At 43.0% G+C, this 24,087-nt stretch overlaps 1 protein-coding gene and 1 long non-coding RNA gene across 3 annotated transcripts in view; one reads left to right on the top strand and one right to left on the bottom strand.

Annotated features, from left to right (window-relative positions):
• THSD4 (thrombospondin type 1 domain containing 4) overlaps window positions 1-24,087 on the bottom strand; it is a 538,324-nt gene that overhangs the window by 215,517 nt on the left and 298,720 nt on the right. The window lies entirely within an intron of this gene.
• LOC130679627 (uncharacterized) lies at window positions 17,735-23,828 on the top strand. The gene is made up of 3 exons (XR_008992664.1): window positions 17,735-17,917; window positions 18,477-18,580; window positions 22,644-23,828. It is a non-coding gene; the product is annotated as an uncharacterized LOC130679627 (long non-coding RNA).

Genomic DNA, 24,087 nt, shown 5'->3' with positions numbered 1-24,087 from the left:
ACTGTATAGAAGCTTTTTAGTTTGATGTAGTCCAACTTGCCCATTTTATTTTGTTTCCCTTGCCCAAGGAGATGTGTCCAAGAAAAAATTGCTCAAGCTTATGTTCAAGAGACTTCTGCCTATTTTTCTTCTCAGAGTTTTATAGTTTCATGTTTTACATTTAGGTCTTTAATCCATTTCAAGTTTACTTTTGTATATGGAGTTAGACAGTGATCCGGTTTCATTCTCTTTCATGTAGCTGTCCAGTTTTCCCAACACCAGTTATTGAAGAGAGTGTCTTATCCCCACTGTATATTCATGGTTGCTTTATTGTATATTAATTGACAGTATATGTGGGGGTTTATATCTGGGCTTTCTATTCGGTTCCACTGATCTTTGGGTATGTTCTTGGGGAGTACCATACTGTTTTGAGTAATGTAGCTTTGTAGTATAGTTTGAAGTCAGGTAGCATAATACCCACAGCTTTGTTCTTTTTTCCCAGAACTGCTTTGGCTATTCAGGTTCTTTAGTGGTTCCATATGAATTTCAGGATTATTTTCTCTAGGTCATTGAAAAATACAGTTGGTATTTTGATGGCAATTGCACTGAATCTATAAATTGCTTTGGGTTCCTCTCTGTTCCTTTCTTTCTCTATTATATTCTTCTCTTGTTAATTTGATGGTTTTCTTAAGTGCTGTGATTGGATTTTTCTTTTTTAATTTTTTATGTAGTTGTTATAGGCTTAGGTTTGTGGTTACAATAAGGTTCATAAATAGTTTCCTAACTACGTAATAGTCTATATTGAGTTGACGATTGTTCTGTTTCAAGCACAATCTAAAAGTACTTTGGTTTTCTTCTTCCTCCTCCTCCACACTCCATGTATTAGATGCCATAGTCTGCATTTTTTGTGTATACCTTGACTGATTTTGTATGTAGTTGGTTTTACTATTTTTGTTTTGTTTTGTTTTGCTTTAACTTCGTACTTCCTTGGTAAGTAATTGGTCTACTACTTTTACTGTGGTGAAAACTATTTAGGCTTAAGAACATCCCCATCTGCAGAAGTTCCTTTAACATATCCTGTAATGTGGGTTTAATAGTGATGAATTCCTTCAGCCTTTGTTTATCTGGGAAATTTTTAATCTCTCCTTCAAATTCAAATGATTACATTGCTGAGTAGGGTATTCTTGGTAAAGGTCCTTCTGTTTCAATACATTAAATATTTCATGTCACTCCCTTCTGATTTGTAAAGTTTCTGTTGAAAAATCTGCTGATAGCCTGATGGGGTTTCCCTCATGAGTAATCATTTTCCTCTCTCTGGATGCTTTCAAAACCCTCTCCTTATCCTTAATATTTGTCATTTTAATTATTATTTGTCTTGGTGTTGTCTTCCTGGGGTTCATTTTGTTAGAGGCTCTCTGTACTTCCAGAACCTGGGTGTCTATTTCCTTTCCCAGCTTGGGAAAGTTTTCAGCAATTATTTCTTCAAAGAGACTTTCTATCCTTTTGTCTTTCTCTTCTTCTTCTGGTACCCCAACTATATGAATATTGCTTTGTTTGGATTAGTCACACAGTTCTCTTGGTATTCTTTCATTCCTAGAGACCCATTTTTCTCTCTGTTCCTCAATTTTGTTGTTTTCCTGTTCTCTAATTTCCATCTCACTGATTATCTCCTCTACTTGCAGCAATCTATTATTCATTCTCTCCATTGTATATTTAATTTAAGCTATTGTATTCTTTAGCTCTCAGTGGATTTTCTGCAGCTCTTCTATCTCTTTGTTGAAGTCCTCCTTGAGATTTTCAATACTTTTCTGCAGGTCAGTGAGCAGATTTATGACAATTACTTTGAAATCTTTATCAAGAAGATTGGTGATCTGTTTCATTAAGCCCTTTTTCTAGTGTCTTATCCTGTACTTTTATTTGGAACATATTCCTTGCTTCCTTATTTTGTCAGGGTTTCTGTGTTTCTTCCTTTGTGTTAGATGGAACCACTATGCTTCCTGGTCTAGAGAGTAATGGCTCTGTGAAGATGGCTCCTGTGGTTCCCAGAAGCTCAAGATTCTTTACTCCCCAGTGCCTGGTTCTCCTTTGTGGTAGAGCCCTAGTTGCTGTTGGTAGGCTCTGGGTGGGGCTGCCTGTCTGTCTGCTGGCAGTGGTCTGTCTCAGTTGGCTGCAGATGGCACCTTGCCTCTGCCTGCCCTTTGTGAGCCAAGCAGCAGCACTCCTGCTGGAATTGTTGTGGGAGGGGCTGCCCTCTGCCTGCCCTGCAGCAATGATGGTGCTTCAGGACTAATGGGGTGGATGGGTGGGCTGGGCCAATGCGAGGAGGAAGGAGCACGTGGAGCTGTCTCCTGCAGGTGCCTCCCAAGTTGGGCAGAGACAGGGCCAGGAAATCTGGGAAAGTCTCCTCTGCCTGCCAGGCAGCAAAGTGTGATGTTGCTGGGCTGAGAGGGATGGGCTGGTGTGTACCAGGCAAGTGCCTCAAGGGCTGAGCTGCCAGCCAGGGGGGTGGAGCATCTGGGGCTCCCATGAGTGCCCAGCCAGTTGGGCTGAGGGAGGGCTAGGGAAGTGTCATCCACCTGCCCTTTCTCCATCCAACCCTCACCCCTTCCTTCTGCTGGTCAATCTTTCAAACTACTGCCTCTGTTTTGGATCTCAGCGGGACCAGTGGAATGTGCCTGTCCTCCACAGCAGCAGGAGTTTCAGCCCCCCAGAGTGCTCCAACTCTCCCTGGTGTCAAGCTCCACTGATCACCAAAGTCTGATATAGTGTGGACTCACGTCAGAGCAGATCTCCAGGGCACTGTGTGCAGAGCTCCTGAGGGCTTATCCACTCCCTGCTCCATTCTTCTTCTTCCCACTTGTGAGTTGGGATGGGGGAAGGGTAGGGTTCCCAGTTGATCATGGCTCTGCCACTTTACCCTTCTCCGTGAGGTCTTCTCTTCTTCCCCAAATGTAGGCAGTCTGTTCTGCAGTATTCTGGTCATTTTCAGGATTAGTTGTAGTTGCTGTTATTCTCTTCTTTTATGTGTTTTTGGGAGGAGGTTTCCATCTTGCCTTCCTACTGGGCCATCTTTTTCCTCTTCCCTTCACTAAATCAGTTGATAGTCTTATTTTAAGGCTATGAGTTCTTTATCTTCTGGATACAAGTCCATTGCCATGTAACATGGTTTTAAAGATTCTCTCCTACCTACAGCAAATATTCAAGGTAAGGGGCAAATTAAACAATGTGACAGTTTATAAACTTTCAGGATAGCCTTTCATAGTAGAAATCACAATTCTGCTATTTGTAAGGAATAGTAAAATGGGGGCTAAACGCATTGCAAGGATGGCACACACTTTATGTACAGTGATGACAGGAAGCTCTTAGTTTTGTTTACCACCTTGGAAAGCCTCTTTCAGTGCTGTGGGCTGTATGTCTGCCACCTGATTCCCTTAATTCTGTGTCTTCCCCAACATTGCTTCTCTATCAGCTCATGTCACAATTATCGTTCCCTAGTCTTTGCTTAGGTTTTGGATTAGTTTTTTTGCTCCGATCTCAAATTGCTTTCCTTGTTCCTGAAATACTGAGTTTTGACTTTCTTGTAACCAAATTAATTATTTTATTTTCTTGTATCACTTGCTGCTTATCCTGAATCTTGTCCTTAGCCTGGCATCATGCCTGCCCACCTGGCTCTGACTCATGGTCCTGTTTTTATCACAAGGGTCAAATGGTGCTTGGACTGTGCCTGTTTGTGTGGCTTCTGGCCCTTGGTTCTGTCCCGGGTGTAGCCCATTCTTTACTCCTTGTATTTCTGGACTTGCCCATAATCTATTAGACGTGGTTCCTCATTTTTTACCCTAGACATAATATTGCCAGGATGCTTGGTGGGGAAGAGGTGGATTCTGTTTCTCAGGATAAAATATTAGCATTGGCTTTATCATCAAAGGTCTTTAACAGCTGACTTCCTACCATCTTTCCCCATCTAGTTTTTGTTGTTTGTAAAATAAATTTTCCAACAGGAAAATGTATTTATATTTTTCCCTATTAAATTAAAAACTCAACAGAAAAAAATAAGCAAGGATCACAAGGGTTGACAATTCATTGTTATTTCAATGATAAGTTACTCTTAGCTAGAAAATAGAATCTGGGCTCATGTAATTTTTTTTAACTCTTTGTATGTTCATTCATTTATTATTTATTGATTACCTGCTAGATATGAGTTGCTGTGTTTGGGGCTGAAAATATAAACAAAACTCAGACACAAAACTTTAATCTGAGATGTTCACTGCCTGGTGAGGAAGACCAATAGGTAAAGCACCTTCCTTCTCTAACATGGGAGGTGTTATAATGCAGGTATATAAGGTGCTAGAGGAGTTCAGGGGAGAAATGGAATATTTATTCCTGGAGACCCTCAGAATTGACAGTGATGGTGATATTTCACAGAAAGGTAGCATTTGAGCAGTGCATTAAAGGATAAGTAGAAATATGACAGAAAGACAAGGAAGACAGTCAACAGTATCAAATGAAATGTGTTGGTTTCAGATCAAGATTCTAGAAACAACTCAGTTATAGAAATCATACCTAGCTAAAAAGAATGTTTTAAAAAAAATAGAGAAAGGGAAAGGAATAGAGAAGTGAGGTAATGGCTATTTAACAATAAAAAAAAAAAGAAATTATACCTAGGTACCTCATGCTGGGATGGCATATCTCCGACTGCAATACTAATTGAGGTGTACACATGGAAAGAGTCTACACAAGCAACACTAGATGGTGTAAGTCACACAGCACCCTGGACTGTTTCTTCTTAACACTGACTGGTTTGACTGTGCGACTAGTATCTGCCTCACATCTGTGAAAACAAAGACCTGGTACATTTTGCTCACTATTCTATCTCCAGGGCTGTGCCCAGCACATCAAGTCACTTGGTTTTTATTCCAAGAACTGGATGCATGAAGCCCCGACTTTGAGGGTGGCACTGCCCTGATAGGCAAACCATCACCCTGCATGTTGACGCCTTCTATACCTGGATTTCTATCTTTCCATTTTCATCCTGTGTTAGCATTTTGATTCTCTGCATGATTTAAGCCAGCATAGTTTGAAGGTGATCTTAGGATATTTTGTGCCAGTTTTAAAAGGACTCCTGGAGAAATTCTTTTGTAATAGGAAATTTTAGAAACCATTTCCTTAGGACTGGCTCAAACCACTTTTACTTACAGAGACTGTTTTTGGAGGAAGAAGCCCTGAATAGGAATTTGACTCATAAAAAGCATCAGTGTACCCAACAGCTAACTGGGCATGAAATGGTTAAATACTTTTACCCCTGCTTTGTTTGCACCTGTGTCACAGAAGAAACTTCTGTTATTTCCAAAGAGACAGCCAAAATGGAACTTGCTCTTTTCTTGCAAAACTGCATTCCCAGGACAAATCTACCTGTAGATGCGCCTGCACAGAATATAAATGGACAGAGGGCAAAAAGCAGCCAACTACTAGGTAAAGCAAATCAAAATCCCAATGAGATACCACCTCGCACTAGGATGGCTATGATCAAAATCACATAACAAATGTTGCTAAGAATATGCAGAAACTGAAACCCTCATACATTGCTCATGGGAATGTGAAATGGTGCAGCCACTTTGGAAAACTGTCTGACAGTTACACAACATGTTAAACACACAGTTACCATATGACCCAGCAATTCATTCATAGGTATATGCCTAACAGAAATGACAACATATTCTCACAAAAGCATATACAAATGTTCACAGTGCCATTATTCTTAATAGCCAAAAAGTGAAAACCACCCAATTACTGAATGGATAAACAAACTGGCACATCCGTACTGGAATATTACTCAGCAATGAAAAGGAATGAAATAATAACACATGCTACAACATAGATGACTTTGAAAACAATGTGCTGAGAAGAAACCAGTCATAATAGACCACATATTATAATATATATGAAGTATACAGAATTGGAAAATCTATAGAGACAGATAATAGATTAGTGGTTGCCAGGGATTGGAGGCGAGGGTTTGGGTAGAAATGGAGAGTGATTGCTAATGGGTAACAGCCTTTCCCCTTGCAGTAATGAAAATGTTATAAAATTTTCATGATGGTTGTTACAAAGGTTGAGCCATTTGTGACAACCTTGTGAATATAGTACAGACTATTGAATCGTACCTGTTCAGTATGTGAATTGTGTGGTATGTGAATTATCTCAGTAAAACTGTTACAAGAAAAAGAGACTAGGCAAGGTAGAAATCAGGAGAGAAACAGGGACAAAGTGCAGCTGCAAAGGAGGGCCAAACTGTCCCAGGACTTGCCATTCCCAAGTTGGGTGGGCGGGGGGCGGGTTAAGGTAATACCACAACCACTCTTGATTTTAGTTCTACCTTTGTTGTACGTCAGTGGGGCTGTTATGTATTATTAAGCTAACTCTTGGGAAACTGCAAATCTGTGCTGTCTAATATGGTGGCTACTAGCTACACTGGCTATTTAAATTTAAATTATTAAAAATGAAAGAAAATTAAAAATTCAGTTCCTCGGTTGTAAGAGCCTCATTTCAAGTGCTCAACAGCCTCTTGTGGTTTGTGGTACTCACATAGCACAGACAAGAACATTTCCGTCATCTCAGAATGTTCTTGGCAGACAGCACTGCTCTAGATGGCTCATGTGGCTACTAGGGAGACCACCACTTCTCACCAATCGCTTTTGCCATCTGTAAAGCCTGGAGGTCAAAGAACTCTTTCAAGTCTGTTGCAGGTAAGAACTGTGTCCAGGTCAGTCAAACAATCAGTTCCTGTAAAGAACGGAGCTGCAGCAAAGCCCACTCCTCTATGGGTGTGTTGCTTGACACATACACAGTTGCTCTGTCCTGCTGGGATATTGGTTGCTTTTATATTTCTTTAAAAAGAAACAAAACAAAGAAAGAAGGAAAAGAATTCCAGTGTTGTTTTCATAATACTGGTGGAATAATAAACAATTGTTTAATGTTCTGAGCTGTGAGATTAAGCCCCTAGGGGAATAGGAGGGAAGATAAATCAATATTTACCAGTAGTCCTTATCCTACATTAAATATTAGCTTAAACTTAAAAACCCATGGTTTTTGTTACTGCCTCTCCTTAGGCCCACATTTCACTGGTCTCTTCTCTTGTAGAGAAATAATTTCAGAAGCAGTGGGAAATATTTGAACCATGTCTATTATATATGTTTTACTGTCGTCTTTAATAGTTACTGTAAATGGAGGGATAGCAGGGAAACATTCCCGACTGAAACGCTCAACCTCTGTAACAGAGCCACACATAAATGTCAGTGGGAGTCAACTGATACTACCAATAAAGCTGGAAGGTGAGTAAATCACGAGTAATTTGCTAGGATTTTTGACCAAACCTTGTGAGCTGAGCTGGGAGTCTCACATTTCACAGATTTGCATTAACCCCCAGAACGAGAGACGTTGGCAGCTGCTGCTCATCCTGTGCGGACATAGTGGGGACCTCACGCCAAAGGACGAACCTGCTGGGCAGAGAAGCTGCCATTTGTTCTGTTTGTGCAGCCACACCCCTGATCTCTTAGCCTCTGAGAAAACAGCAAAACTCAGTCCCCAGAGAAGCCAGAAGAAGGTCTCCACTGGGAATGTGGAGCCAAAACCCACCTCCTTATGTAACATTGTGTAGATGGTCCGAACAGCAGATTTCCAATTGCATATTAAAATATTCATGGGTATCGCCCTCCCTGGGGTCTCCAATAAAGATCCTTTATAAACACCAACTGAATAAAATTCCTGACACTGTCCCCATGGGGGATATAGTTTAAATACCAAGCTTTTCTTATCAATGCTAAAGCTAAGCCCTGAGAGGTGAAATAACTTGCCTTAAGTCACGGTGTGCCAGGAGGAGTCCAGGTGCGCTGGCATCTGAACCTGCTTTGTAAAACCTCATTATAACTGTATAGACTGTGACAAGAAATACAGTCATTATACAAAGAATTTTGGAAGGTCAGAAGTTATTTAATCAAAGTCATTTAAATGATTTATGGTTGGAAGGATCAAAGAATTAATGTTACAAAATTAAAGCAAAAGCCAAATGAAAGCAGGGGGAGAGGGGAAATTAGGGTTTCCCACATTTTAGGTCTTTTTTGAAAATGAACCCAGCAAATGCTTAAACATCTGCAGGAAAGTAAACCTTTTCCTTTACCTGGGAGGAAGGAAACATGACAATTAAATGTGTGTTGTTCAACTCAGTGAAAGACCTGGGCCTTAAAAAGTCTCCCAATCCTCCCACCTTTATTCCCAGATTTAGCTGAAAAGGGAAGAGAAGCTGTTCTTCCTCCTTCAGTCCTTAAAGCCAAAAAACTGAGAGAAAGAGGCTGGTGTTCCCAGTCCCTGCTCCGGTCCAATACCAAATGCCCACGAAAATGCCTATTATGCCCACCCTGACCGCCAGGTCCGTAAACAGCCCCCAACCGACACGACTCTTTCCTTTCTCCTTGTCCCCTTGACCCCCGGGGTTTGACCCCTATTCATTTGATTGGCTCCACTGGAAACAGAAGCCATGCGGTGTTTCTCTTTACCTCCAACTCACCCTCCTTCCCATGCTTCTCATAACAAAACGCGACTCAATCATGCCACCAAACACCAAACACCAAACACAATCACTCACCCTCTGGTATCAGAGCCTGGCACGTGGGGAAACAGATGTTCGCTCAGTTCGAACTCTAATCATCCATTCGCAAGGCCAAAGACCCTGCTGCTGACTGATGCACAGGGGTTACCCCCAGGCGACTGGTAAGTTAAGCTCCACAGAGAGATCATCATCCAAAAGAAATGAGAGTGGGCTGAAAAGAAACCTGGTTCCTCTTTGTGTCACTCTCACCTCTGTTCTTAGTCCAGACAGCATTGCTCCCACCTTCCCACTGCTCGCCCCAATACCTTACTCGGAAATCATCTCCGTGCAAAGGCCTCTCTGACCATGTAACTAAAGGAGCATCACCCACACCGCGTCCCTCTAGCCTCTGCTTCCTGTCTGACTTTTCTACAGAGCAGTTACCATCGCTGACCTTCTAGGTCTGTCTATCTGAGTGTTACCTGTCTCCCCTCTGGAACAGAGGCTCTGTGAGGGCAGGGACCTCTGTCTCGGTCACTGCTGTATCCCCGTGCTGAGTGGGGTCTGTCTTTTCAGCAGCCATGCAATAAATACTTATGGAACAAAGAAATGGGTGAACAAATACCTGCCATTCACTGAGAGTGCATTTGCCAAGTCTCTAATCATAACATCTACCAATGACTGTGTGCTTACAAGATACCAGACACTGTGCTGAGGGTACTTTCAGCAAGCTCATTAGGCATTCTGTCAAAGAGATGATTTTCTGTCAATGGGCAATATTCCGCTTTAATCAGTAAGAAGTCTCTCACAGTGAACCTTCATGTAAACTATGGACTTTGGGTAGTAATGATATATCAGTGCAGGTTCATCAGTCATAACAAATGTACCACTTTGGTGTGGGACGTTGGCAATGGGGAAGGCCAACCACGTGCGGGGGCAGTGTTCTGAGAACTCTCTGACCTTCCTCTCAATATTGCTCTGAACCTAAATCCGCTCTAAAAATATTGTCTTAAAAAAGGTTTCTTGCCCTAGTACTGCAGTGACACAGGTCCCGAGGGCTGTTCCTTCCCTTCTCTTCTCTCCAGCATAGAAAGCTTATTACTTCTGCCAATATGTGTATTAGAATGATTCCTACTGTGTTCATTTCACTTTTAACAATATCCATAATATTTATGCACGGGAGCCTGCTGGAGAAAAAATTCTTTTTAAAGCCAATAAAACACCACAACAACCAGATTTAAATGCTTTCATTGAATCTAAATAAACCAGTAGTGCAACTTGGTAGATGAATCCTCCAAATAGGTAACAGATGGTAAGCTTTTTTTCTGGAAAGTAGTTTTATACTTAATATCTAACTAGGATCAACTTTTTCTTAATGAAGAATGCATTTGATGTTGCCAATTATAATTTCATATCAAGTAGTTTCTCTGATATGATGAAAGCAGCCAATAGAATATGTGGGGTTTGGAGTCCAATAGACCTACAGTTGATTTCTACCTCAGCCACTAGTCAGCTCTGTAAAGTTAAGCAAGATGCTTTACTTCTTATACTCTGAATGTCCTTACTGCTCGACTGCCATCATTTAATTAACATGTAATAATTGTCCAGTCTGGGTGTTGATTTCACCCCATCTACAAGCTAATGAGTTAACTTATTGCTGGCAGAAGATGTGAGACTGCTGGGTCAGAGATAAAAGACTTTATTACTTACAGCACAGCAAGCAGTATGGACATTAGTATTTGCACCAGTTACCTTTGTCCTCAGTCCATGGGTGCAACACAGAAGGGTCCACATAGATGTTGCACATCTGTGTTGGAACTGCCGCTGAGGAACGCTGAGTTTGGGGAATGCACTGTTTTTTTGTTTTGTTTTGTTTTTTGTTTTTTTTTAGTATCATTAATGTACAATTACATGAGCAACATTGTGGTTACTAGATTCCCCCCATTATCAAGTCCCCACCACATCCCCCATTACAGTCACTGTCCATCAGCATAGTAAGATGCTATAGAAGCACTACTTGTCTTCTCTGTGTTGTGCTGCCTTCCCTGTGCCCCACCCACCCACATTGTGTGTTAATCGTAATGCCCCTTTTCCCCCCTTATCCCTTCCTTCTGACCCATCCTCCCCAGTCCCTTTCCCTTTGGTAACTGTTAGTCCATTCTTGGGTTCTGTGAATCTGCTGCTGTTTTGTTCCTTCAGTTTTCCTTTGTTCTTATGCTCCACAGATGAGTGAAAACATTTGGTATTTGTCTTTCTCCGCCTGGCTTATTTCACTGAGCATAATACCCTCTAGCTCCATCCATGCTGTTGCAAATGGTAGGATTTGTTTTCTTGTTATGGCTGAATAATATTCCATTGTGTATATGTACCACCTCTTCTTTATCCATTCATCTACTGATGGACACTTAGGTTGCTTCCATTTCTTGGCTATTGTAAATAGTCCTGTGATAAACATAGGGGTGCATATGTCTTTTTGAAACTGGGCTCCTGCATTCTTAGGGTAAATTCCCAGAAGTGGAATTCCTGGGTCAAATGGTATTTCTAGTTTGAGTTTTTTGAGGAACCTCCATACTGCTTTCCACAATGGTTGAACTAGCTTACATTCCCACCAGCAGTGTAGGAGGGTTCCCCTTTCTCCACAAACTCGCCAACATTTGTTGTTGGAATGCACTGCTTTTTGAGCAAGCAATAAGCAACCCTGCTCATCCTGGAGGCAGCTCTTACACCTCATTTCTCAGGGTTGATCACTGAAAACACAACCCTGCACAATGGCTCAAGTAAAAAGCTGTCATGGCCTAATATTCTTAGCATACTCAGCAAGACATGTAAAGGCATGCCTGATGTACGGAGGACTGTCTCCCAATAATAATATGATTAATTAGGTGCCTTAAGTGCCTACAACATGGTTCCCAAAGATGCTACCTGTCTCTCTCTTCTCCTTCCAGAAAGGTATCCTTTTTTTTTTTTTTAAGATTTTTTCAAAGAATTCTAAAATGTTGGCACTCCAAGGTTTTTGGAAACTAAATGGTCATGGAATTTTAGGAAGCTATTACAAATGACACAGATTTTTTTTTTTATGAATGGAGAAGTGCTTCACATAATGTTAGGAGAAGAAGCAGGATCCAAAATTGGATTTATAATATCTAAAAATACTTTACATATGCATGACATTTTTTCTGTGTCTTAAAAACTCTGCAGTGAAAATGTGTTATATTACCTGCATTCAGAAAAAAAAGCAGTTTTCTAGAGCAGCCCTTTGCTTCATAGATGAGGAACTGAGAAGCAGGCAAGTTAAATGACCTTCCCCAGGTCCCAGGAGGTCCTCTGCAAAGCTAGTACTGGAATGCATGGCCTCTGATTTCCAGTGCTGCGTTGTATGCCTTCTCTAGGGATCTGCAAGGGGCAGGTTGGGATATGAGGACTCTGGCCAAGGTAACCATGACCTTCTGAATTGGGGGAAGCAGTTCTTTGCATATTGCATGAGCGCTGGAATCTGGACTTAAGTTCACCCGCCCATTACTACAGTGGACATGAGGGAGGAGATGAAATCCCTCAGGCCTGAGCTTCTTATGGTTAGCCTGCATTGTTAATAGTTGGCAGCCAACTGAGATGTGGCTTAACCCAGGGCAAAACAAAGCCTTGAGACTCCAGTAGGCAGGACTGAGGTGGGGCTCTGGTACAGACTCCTGAAGGGCTGGCTTCAGCCTGAGCTATGTGAATTACTTGTCTAGACAGTTTCCATTTCACTGGATAATTAAGCAGTCCTCCCACTCCCTGAGCAATGTTCACAAATCACGTAACACGTCTTTCTCAGTCACGCACTTATCTCTCTCTTTTCTTCCCCCACTATTATTTTCAAATGATATTATTGCACTATTGTATTTTTTTTTTTTTGGCTGGCAATGACTTTACCATTTGTGATTTAAAGAGAAGAGGCCAACACAAGTTATCAGACGATCTAGTTGGGGTGTTGGTCAATGAGCTCAGCTGAGTTGAGGGGCCTCTCAGAGTGCCAGGAAGGCCTCTAAGTGTCTTTAGAAGGCTTGCAGTACGATTCGGGTCCGGCTTCCACGGGAGTGCGTTTGGGGAGGGCATCTGGCTTTCTGACACCTGTTACGGACAACTCAGGTTAACACCCCGACACTGGGTCTAGACTTTCTCTGGGCAGGAGGGATGCGGAAAGCAAACATTTGGTCTTTGCCTTCATGGGAGTCTGGAGTCTAGAGGGAGACAGACGAAGTTCACAGCGGCAATTCACCGAGGTAACTGCTGGAACCACGGGACTCCTCCCCAGCTCGCCTCAGCCCCCACCTTTCAAACTTCGGGACAATGGAGGGAGCAGTGTGCCCAGCTGGAAACATATCAGAGGGAGGAGCTCTGAGTGTGGCTGAAAGGAAAACACAGCTGAGTACAAGCACTCCTAAAAAACCTCGTGTTCTATGATGCACTGCCCTAAAAATAGTACAGATTATGGGCAAACTAAAGGCCAACCTCTTAAAACTTATCCAACTTCGTAGAAGCTAGCAAAAACAATAATGGGTGCCTGGGATATAGTTTAACACCCTGAGAGGGAAGCTTAGAGCTCTGGAGTCTGCCTGCGGGGTATTAAAATGTGCAGAGTGGTAGCACTGGCTTGCAGGTGCTGAGGCAAGGCGACCAGGCAGAGCTCTGGGCCACGGGGTGGCCAGTAAGGGTGCAGGAGGAAACTGCAGGCCTAGGGCCCCACCAGGCTGGAGGTGTGCTTCCCCTGGAGGGGGCCCCAGACATGCACTCATTTTTAATTTGCTTGAAATAGGTCCAAAATGGCTCCTGCCTACATAGGACCCTACTGGGAATCTTTTTTTTTTTTTTTTATCTTCCTGTTTGTTTGGTTTTTGGTCCTGTTGAAGTTTACAATTCTACTCCCATTATTACAGCTCCCCCTGCCTTGGACAAATCGTGGATGAATCCGCTAACTTCCATGGTATATTAATATCTTCCTCCTTTTGCCAGTCATTTGCAAACTAACGAACATCACAACCACCACAAGTTAGAACAGACCGCACCTCCCAGGAGGGCTGAGCCTGGAACACAAACCCTACGAAGCTGGCAGAAAGGCCCAGCCGTGGTGGAGGCCTTGGCCAGTTCAGGCCAGGAAAAGACAATCTGCTCTTATGGTGCTGTGGGATTCAGTGGGGTCTTCATTTCCCATATGCACCTAAAGGTTTAATGTTTTATATTGTTTTGGGTGGATTACACAGATTTTCACGATCTTGTGTTGACATTCTTGTGTGGGATGGACTGTCCCATGAGTGGCACTTGTGCTCAATAGGACCAACGTTTGGACAAGGCAGGCCACTAGCAAACAATCGAGGCTTGGCTGGCATAGGAATAACACCATAGAGCTAACATTTTGAGACAAATTCACTGTCTTCCTTTTTCATGGGCTGCTCCTCTAGAAAGCACATTGGGAAGTTAGAGAGACGGAATCAATATGACCCAGTACTTAACCTGGGCAGGGGGTTGGGGAATGGGGGGATAGGTGCTAAAACAGGCCGCTCATCCTGATGGGTAATGCTCTGTCTTAAATGATGTGGTGAATGGCGTGGGCTTGGGCTGTATATGAGAAAAAACACAAACCAAAATCTTGTCTGCAGAAGAGACTTGACTCCTTTCAGAGATCTAAACCAGGAAAAATGCAAATGGTAGATACGGAATAAAATGGGTATGTACTAACTGGGCCATGAACTTGCAAGCGAGGACCAACTCCCAACACCGTGTCTGAACAGAGAAGTTGCACAATAAGTTCTTCTGAGTGAAAGAAAACATTGAAAATGGCACGATGGCATGAGCCACAGTTAGAAAACTTATTCAGGCATTTTTTTTCCCTTCAAAAACAAACAAACACCATTTTACCAACTTCAACTTTTAAAAAAGCATTTCAAATTTCTTTGTTGTTTGCCTTTCAAAACAAAACGATTCTGTTTAGACAAAGAAAACAACAGGTCCAAACTCGAACTTTCTGGACAGTGCTCCTCAGACCTGTTCCTTAAGCCCAAGCTGACAGCTAGTAATCATTTTAGGGGCTGCCAAAGGCGTGTTGCCCTTTCCAAACTGCAGTACTTCTTGCAAGATCAGATAACTGTGTTACTTGGCTTTTCATTGAAATCTGCCTTACCTATCTGAAACATATTTTTCACCCTATATTTCTGTTCCTACACAAACTTGAACCATGCACATTTTCTCTATTTCTGCAAAATTTTATTTTAAATCTGGAACTTTTGATTTAAAAACTTTTGTTTTTGACCACCACTTTCCCATTTTTGCATTTGCTATTTTAATCACAAATTTCACCCCTGTTTGATTGGCTCTCTACTTTTAGCTACCTTTACTCCCATCTTGTCCTTTTTCTATGTCTATTTTTGCATTTCAGCCCTTTTGTTTCTTTTCCCCAGACCTAAGAATGCCTTTTTAAAAAGCGTTTATCTGTTTCATTCACTCTCTCTGATGATGTTTGAACAGATACCAAACCTCCTGAAGGGAGAGATTGTTGCTACTGAAACGAAAAATCATGAGAAGAGGGGTCTCAGTTAAGAGATGAAGGAATAGAATTTGGATACGTCTGAAAGGAACCTCCATGCCATTTAATATGAGCCTGGAGGGGTGGAAGGTCGGCCATAAGGATGGGCAGGAACTGTGGCCAAAAAAATTAATCAAGGTTAATATTCCCAGTGATGGGATGTGGGTATAACGGGCTCCTGGTATGACGTGACAAGAAGTGCGCTTTGCCTTTGTGGTGGTCTCCCCCAGCCTAAGCATGAGAAAATCTCAGACAAACCCATTTCAAGGGACATTCTACAATCTACCTGACCATACTCCTCAAAACGGTCAAGGGCACGGAAAAAACAGAAAAGACTGTAAACTTTCACAGACCAGAGGAGGCTAAGGAGACAAGATGATCTAATGTGATGTGGGTCCTGGAACAGAAAAAGGACAGTAATGGAATGACTGGCGATCCAAATAAAGTCTACAGTTAGGTAACAGTGACGTATCGACGTGAGCCTCTTAGTTTTGACAAACGGTCCTTGGTAATGTAAGATCTCTGCGTCAGGTGAAACTGAGACTGGCTAAGCAGCACACAGGAACTCTCTGTTTCTCTGCAAATCTAAAATTGTTCCAAAAGAAAAACTGTACTTAAAAAAATTAACCCAAGTAATAAGTTATTCTCAAACTCCTTGGAGTGGTGGTTTTAACTACTGGCTCCTTGTTTTACCTTTTCTCCACCTTCTGTAATGACTTGTACCCTTTGTGAGATAAATGTGTGACTTTAGTTTTTCTGTTTCTAAAATGGCTGCTTCCTAACTAAGAAGTCCCTTAATCTTTCACCAGTTCTCCAGAAATCGGCAGCAGGGATTCCTCACCTTGCATTGTCTCAGCGTCCATACCCTGGGTGTGCACATTCCTTCAGTCCCTCATGCATTCATTCAACACTCATGTGCGGAGATCCCTGTAGTAGGATGGGCTCTGAGCTACCCCTCAGGATTTGTTGGGTTAGAGTCCCAGCCTTCAAGTCATCAGAATAAGGAAAGGTGACATTCTTCAGGCCTTGCCTATCATGAAAACAGGGCATGTCCCAAGGGCCTGGCTCGAGCTGAAAGGCATGAGGTGCTCTACTATTTGAATAGCCTGCATTTTCCTTCCCACCTCACTTTCCACCATTCTTTTCACTCCCTTTCCTCCTCAAGCCAAGACTTTGCTATGTGCCCCCTAAAATCATAATTCCTGAGTAACTGGGTCCCCCAGGCTGTCTGCAGGATGAATGCTAGTATGAGCTGTTCTTCACGGTCACTTAAGTTAGGAAAGGACAGCACAGGCAGAGGTTCCATTTTGCTGTTTTGTGCATGATTTTCCTCTAGTGAGAAGGAAGGAGGGCTGGCTCCAGGGGTGGAGTCAGTGCTTCATCTGCCTTTACAGTGCTGACTCTCTCTCAGAACTCTCAATTCAGGGCGTAGGAGTAAATAAATCCGGCCATGCCTCTGGAAGGGTGACATTCCAGGGGCGGGGAGTCCGGGGGTCAGTAGACAGGTGTGGCCCAGACCCCCTTTGCTGAAGGTGCACTGTGGTCAGGGAGATGCGGCAGCGGCTTGAGCGGGCACAGGGCAGGTGGTCCCGAGCTGGGGCCCAGCCAGGCTGATGGATTTCTGCTGCCCAAGGTCTTCCCCACAGGATCGAAGTTTGTTTTCACTTATGGACAAGAAAAACTTTTAATGCGCGGGCTCAGAATCTCAAGGAAGAACAATAGCTCTGTAGGAAGGCCAGGTCAGGAGGCTTTTGGTCAATGGGGTCCTGGGGATGATAGAAAAGAGTGGCGTGCACTGGACTCAGGGTGGAAATGCTCCCTGGGGAATAAAATCCTTCCATCCTTGCTGTGACCTACACAGCCTTGATCTGACTCCCCACTGCCCCCCTGATCTGACGTCCAATCACTTTCCCAGCCTTTGCTGTGCTTTGGCGACACTAGTCTTTCTGTTTCTCAAACACGTGGGATCTTTCCAGCTGTCTTGGCACATGCTGTTCCCACTGCCTGGAACAGTCCTCCAAAAATCTTCACGAGGTTTCACGTTAAACCTCACCTCACATCTCCTCCTCAGAGAGGGCTTCTCTGCCACCAGTCAAAATCATCCCATGGCACCATCATATGAACCTATTTCGGTGGTCCCAAATTGTCCTGATTAATGGCACTTTTACTGTACCAGTAATTTTTTCATGGCAAACCTAGACCAAGAGGAATATCTAAGAGTTTCATTTACAAAGTAGTTAGGTCCAAACAACTTAATATAGTGGTTTTCACAGACTCTCAGAGATGTTGTGTTTCCTTCCAAAAAGTAACATTTCCTGTAGTGCCCTGTGAGATTCCTGCAGCATCTCAGGGTGCTGAGGCACACAGTTTTGGAACCATGGACCTAATTTATCTGCTTCATGGCATTTTTCTCTATGTGAATAACCATTTAATTTGTTTACTGTTTTTTTTTAATTTTAAAATTTTGATATCATTAATGTACAATTACTTGAACAACATGAACAACATTATGGTTACTAGACTCCCCCCATTATCAAGTCCCCCCCCACATACCCCATTAGAGTCACTGTCCATGTTTACTGTTTTTTTATGTGGTTTTTCCCACTGTCAGGTAAGCGAGAGGGTGAGCAAGAGCAGGAATCTTGCTTGTCCTGTTCCCCTGCATATCCATAAAGCCAGGCGCAGAGCCATGCTTGTAACAATTGTTTGAATGGCTGAAACAGAATGGAAGCTTATGGAAGCCTTCCCAGTGAAGGGGACACTTGACTTGAGCCTGAAGGACGCTGAGGGTGAGGCAGGTGAGATGTGGGGGCGGGGGCATTCTGGGTGGAGAGAGCCAGATACGGAGACTGTAAGCCTGAAGCATCTGGGGGCCTTGCAGAGGCTGGGCTGACAGCCGCTCAGCCTCGTGGAGAAGTGGTGTGAGTCAGATCATAACGTTCCTCGTGGGCCGGCTTTCTGAATCTGCATGTGATCCCGGAAGCTTTGGGGAGCCACTGAAGCACTTCAGGCAGGGAAATGACATAATAAAAGGCTGTTCTAAGACAAGCTCTCCGGCAGGCTCACGCCGACACCATAACAGAAGAGCCCACCAGAAAGCTGGTTCTTGGCTGTGTTTTGCTTGATTTTTAGCAGCACTTGAAAGGCACACCCGGATCGGAAGGCTTTCCCCCAGCATGTGGGGTTTTGTTCACATCACGTATGGCATTTGGTGCCCTGTGCTGTTCTGAGCTGTATGTGCATTCATTCAGTTTACACTGTATCAGTTCACATAGAAACATACCGTATCTACATATATAGTTATATTGCTATGCTATCCATATCTGCAAGTATATTTATGTATTATATGCTATATAGGTTCAAACGTATACAAGTCCACTTAACTGCAAATTTCCTGAGGAAGGTGGCCCCCCTGGCGTGGCAGCTGGCTCACGGGAGGACAGAAGCAACAAGCATGAGGAGTGAGTAGTGCGGACTCCCAGGTGCTGGAGTCCAAACACCATTTGTCAGAAAGACCTCATTTATAAAATGATTTGTAGTCTCTGTCCAGCTCTCATTTAAAACGTTTTCTATCCTTTTTCTGTCTAAACACAGACAGGAGCCTAGAAATTATTTTCCGTAGAACATCCTGTCTCTATTGCACATATATGTTATATAAATTATATTATGGTCCAATCTAATATTTTTCAAGTCAACTGTTTTCACTCTTCTTACATTTTACTTTCCAAGGCTTTAATCATATTTGTCCTCTCCTACACTCCTTTCAAAGTTCCTTCATTTCTCTAACTTGGAAAGCAGAAAAGTTGATATGTTGTTATTGCACACAGTTAATTTCAAGTTGGAAGATTTTAAAGTAGATTTTTAAATTGTTCAAACATCTTTCGTATTTGCTTTTGGACAAGACACTGTGTTCCTGTTCATCTGTGATCCATGATGACCTCAAATTGTATCTATCAGAGAAATTCACAAAGAAACACATCCCATTATTTTCATTCATTTCCCCACCCTAATTTTGATACACTTTTGTACTTCTATTTAATTTCTGTAGCACATAGAGTGTTGAGATGTATTTTTAAATGCTTTCTGGACTGAATCTATATTATATACAAGCATCTTTAAACATCTATAACACTTAAGCACAGGGACTTGCCCTAATTATACACCATTCCTTTCAGTAACTATATCAACTCTAACGATCATGCAATTTATCCCTGTACAATGGGGCTCTAATTAAGGTCCAGTTCCCACAAATGTTTTGGAATTTTTCTGAAAATATTTCTCTATGAGATCGGTATCGTGGATTAGTTCTACTTTATTCCTAAAATCAATCAATGTCAAAGGCCTCATTCTCAGTTTTATATTTAAACATGTTCCACATTCCTGGGCAGATCTTAAACACAGTTAAATAGGTGGGTTCTCTGTGTGATTTGTTCCCCCTCTCTGGTGGCACGCATCATGCAGCACAGACTGGACAGAGGCAGAGAGGGGACGGGAAGCCACAAAGAAAAGTCAGTGACCCCGAAGCAGAAATGGTCCTGGAGGCTCACAAGGTGTCAGAATGGAAAGGGTTATTTGAATATTTAAATTCAAGTCTGCCTTCAACTGTTAGTTGCCCAAAAGAGACTCACAAGATTTAGGGAATTAAGTCTGAGAACAATGGATTGTTCCAACCACTCGGCCATGAAATACCCTTGCCGTGTTGGAACACCCCCTCCGAAGGATGGCTAACAACGACCGGGCACCGCCTAGCCCTGGTATAAAGGCGGCCAGCAGGGCACAGTGGTGGACATTGGAGCCCGCATGGAGAAGAGAGGAGAGGAGAAGGGAGAGCCTGAGGATGCCAATGCCAACAAACAGAACCCGGGCCTGGAAGCCAGACCAGCTTGCTTTGGGCAAACCCGATTCTGCCATGTACTAGCTGCACGACCTTTAATAGGTGAAGTCATTAAACGGGAGTTTCAGTTTCTTTCTTTGCAAAGTCAGGAAGGCAACACTTAACCTCATAGGTTTGTACTAAGAATGACCATGTGTTTGATACACCTGAAGTTCCAAATATGTGTTAATTGCTTTTTCTCCCTCTTTCTACCTCCTCCAAGAGAACAGAACAAGAAGAAGGCAACCCACAGCTTTGATGACATTCCCACACTGCTTCAACATCCGTGACAATTAGCATTATATTAAAGAATTGTGCTAAGCACCTAAAACATGCAAACCTGGCTCTCAAATTGCTTGGAAGTGGACAACATATACATAGTATCCTACATGACACAGCAAAAAAGATGTCAGGGACCATATGCTTTGAAAACTGCGTTGGAAAGACCATGGCTCAGTGGATAGCCACAGCCAAAGGGAGTCTTCCTCCTGGGACTTGAGGGAAGGATTAAACCTAGTGAAGAGATGTCGCAGGGCCTTCTCAGCAGAGAGGAGAGGGTGAGGCAGAACTCTAAAGAGGGGACGGCAACTCTGGGCTCCAGGAGTTGCACTGATGAGGCCAGAATGAAGGGTGTTGGGTTTGGAAGTAATGAGAGAGACAAGGTAGGAGAGATAGGATGCATTTGATTAATGCCAGGCTATGGCAGGTCATCCGTCTGTCATCAGTTCAGTACTAATGAGTGTTGCTGAGCTTAGTGATAAGATGACAAGTCATGTCATGTCATAAGAAGATTAACCTCGCTGCTCTGCAGGACCAGTGGAAAAGGCAGGCGCTAGTGGCCCCTGGGATGTCTGGGAACCAGCAGTGAGATCGGGACTGGGGTGGGGCGGGGCAGGCGGTCCTGGGGGTGAGAGCGGGTGGAAGCCAGAGGAGCCTAAGGAACAGGAGCACTGGGAGAGGCAGCCACAGAATTTCAAAAAGAGAGAAAGTTCCAGAAACAATAAAATACGGATGCCCAGTTACTATCAGTAAGATATTATCCACATACATGCATGACTGGGGTGAAAAAATGCAAAGTATTCTAAAATACATTTGACCTTAAATTTAACCTTGTACACAGTGGGAAGGTTTTGTGGGTCTCAACTTGCAATGGGCCCTAAAATGTTGGCATTTTAATTAGGTGAGAAGTAATCAGCTTTCTCAAGGAGAATGAGTTATTCCGCTCTGAAAGCATGATAAATTACGATATTATATGGATTATTCCCATGGATTCTTTCTGACTAGAAAGTGTTACAAAACTTAATATTGTTTCAAGTAATATAATCCAACAGCAGGGTTTCTATTTGTTAAAAATTACTCAGTCATTAAATTCGAGTGAGTATTAGATTTCTATCACCAACCCATGCTGGCTTCGCGCCACCCCCTCTTGGGACAAGTGCCTAAATCACTGTAAGAGTCAATCTACACACACCCTTTCTTGTAAAGAACCAAGTTTCCTTTAAATATAATTTTAATAAATATGTTTAATCCCTTACTTTGAAAATTCCACTGGTGTATACCGGACATTCTGTCCACCTAGTACAGGGAACTGATGATCCTAAAGCAATATTTTACTTTTCAGGGCATTAAAACCATTTTAGTTTTAGATAGTGGCATTCAAAACCCATTATGCCTGTTCAACAAGTGAGAAATCTTTACAGTCCCATGGTTATATTCAAACACTGATAATCATGTGTTGATAAACAGAAAGAAAACAATTGCAACAGGCTACAGTAGCCTGAGGATCTTCTAGCCCAGTGAGGCTTGCTTGGCAAGCAATAATTGTCCCCAGGGAATTCTTAGAGATTCCAGGGTATCCCTCAGGAATCTTTAGACATTAAAGTTTATTTCTGCATATTGGACTCTTGAACAAGGAAGCAATATAGTATGTACTATAAAATAAGCTTATTTAAATATATATATATTTATGTATCATTTATGTGCATATATACCTTCAGACACACGGCCATACTTCCTTTCTTTTCTTATTAACAGAGTATTTTGAAAACGTTCAAATTTGTCTAATTGCATTCTTACTGCAGAACGATATCATTTCAGATGCAACAACTTCAGAACCTATGAAACATACTTCCTTTTGCAAAATACTCTGGGGCCTAGAGTGGCAGTGCTGGTGTTCCCCTTTCTTGGATGGAAAAAGCCTGAAGCATGCCTAGTGTTCCTGTATTTCCTTCTGTTTGGTAATTAATGTATCACCCTGCTGAAGGCACAAAGCTTCCAGCAAATGCTCCGGGAGTCGTTTCTCTCATTTTGGCTCACTACCCCACCAAGCCGAAAGGGTATGGGAGCCACGCCACAGTCTTTTCCTCTCTGGAGATGTGTATGTGGCAGAGACCCTGAGTCACTTCACCTGTACTGATGCTCTCGTTTCTGTGTAGGACAGAACCCTAGTTTTCTTCTGCGCATCAGTGTGCCTGACTCCATGGCTACAGTTTCTCTCCTCTCGTGTTGCTAGGGATGTCCGGTGAGATGTCAGCACGAGTTGTACGGTGAATTTCTGGGGAAGTCCCTTAAGAGAGGAACAAGCAGTAGTATATTTTTTGCCTTTCTCCCCTTCTTTTATCCTGCTGACTGGAATGTGTTTCTGTTGACAGGAGCTCCAGCAACCACATTGGACCCTGAGGCAACCTGGATAAAAGCTCCCTGCCGAGGGTGACAGAACAAAAAGACAGAGAAACTTATGATCCTCACTGCTAACATACAGGCTGCTGTGAAGAAAGAGAAAACCACCTTTGGGACTATACCACAGTTATTTTGAGTCTCCTATTTGTGCAACTGATTTTAATTCTAATTAACATACTTCATCCCAACAGTTTTCTGTTGTACACTAAGTCAATTTGTAATATGGAAACCGTATTTTTTTATACTATGAAGTAACATTAGGAACCAAAAGCCGTAGTTTAGGCAAGTCATGGACGGTATATCTCTACACCTCCCTGCATTACCTCAGTTCAGCTTATCTAAACAACTCATATTCACACAGGAGAAGTCACGTTCCAAACTGATCTGCAATCGAAGAAACCCAAGGATGGTAGTTACGTATAACGCATCCCCCGTCCAAGGGAGGGGCCTCTGCTCCAAGCTGCGCCAGCACCTGAGCTGGTGGATTACCTCCGAGGGGAGAGATGTGCGCGAACCCCAGTGACCACTCCCGGGCACCAGCGGAGGGGGGCGCTGTCCTGCACACTTCCAAAGCCTCAAGTTCTAATCAGTCCCTCTAGCCACTCCGCCGTGGGCTTAAACAAGATGCACGTTCTTTCCCTGAAGTGAAGCTTCATGAAAAAACTTAAGAACAAGATGGATTGGGTGCTTGGCAGAGTCCCTGGTGGCAGTGAGAAGTGTTTGTGAAATATCGTGTTAAACCTTTTCCTCTGTAGCCCACATGAGAGGTTTCTAAACCCCAGTCCTTTTCTATTACAACAGTAATAATATTGGCCCTCGTTGTAATCCTTTGCGGCCTCTGCTGTCTGCGATTTTCCCAACCCAGCAGCTCGGGCATGTACTGCTTGATTTGTTGAGTATCAGATCCCCCTGGGCAAAGAAAAAAATGTTTCGTTTTCTTCTAGATCACGTTTCTAACTAACAAAGAGGAGCTATACTTTTTAGTATTTGAGTTTAGTTTAGAGTGTTGTTGGGTGGGAGGAACTGGATATTGAGAACTATCAGCTAGTCCCATGAAGACCTTGGAAGTCCACTCTGCTACTGGGGCAGACACATGCCCTGGGAGAGTCTGGCTGGTGGGCCATCTTGCTTCCTGGATCTCTGCATGGGAGGGTGGAGCTAGACATGCTCCAAGCAGTAGGAGGGGATGCTCCTCTTAGCAATTTTCAGAAATAACCCAACGATTCAAGTTTGCTGTGAGTCCAGCCAAGGTGGGTTGCTATTGGCAGTCCTGAACCTGAATCTTTGGCAGTTTCTACCTTTCGAGGAAACCGACTTAGGTCACTCGCACCACTTCTTCTCCCAGCTTTCTGAAAAGCAATAAATTGCCCACATTCCCGAGGCCTCCTTCCTCTCGCCCGCTTGGGCCAGAGCCAG

The sequence above is a fragment of the Manis pentadactyla genome, chromosome 11, assembly GCF_030020395.1.
Source record: "Manis pentadactyla isolate mManPen7 chromosome 11, mManPen7.hap1, whole genome shotgun sequence".
Taxonomy (NCBI): Eukaryota; Metazoa; Chordata; class Mammalia; order Pholidota; family Manidae; genus Manis; species Manis pentadactyla.
Note: the sequence above shows the minus strand (reverse complement) of the source record. Positions and strands in the feature narration are given on the sequence as shown.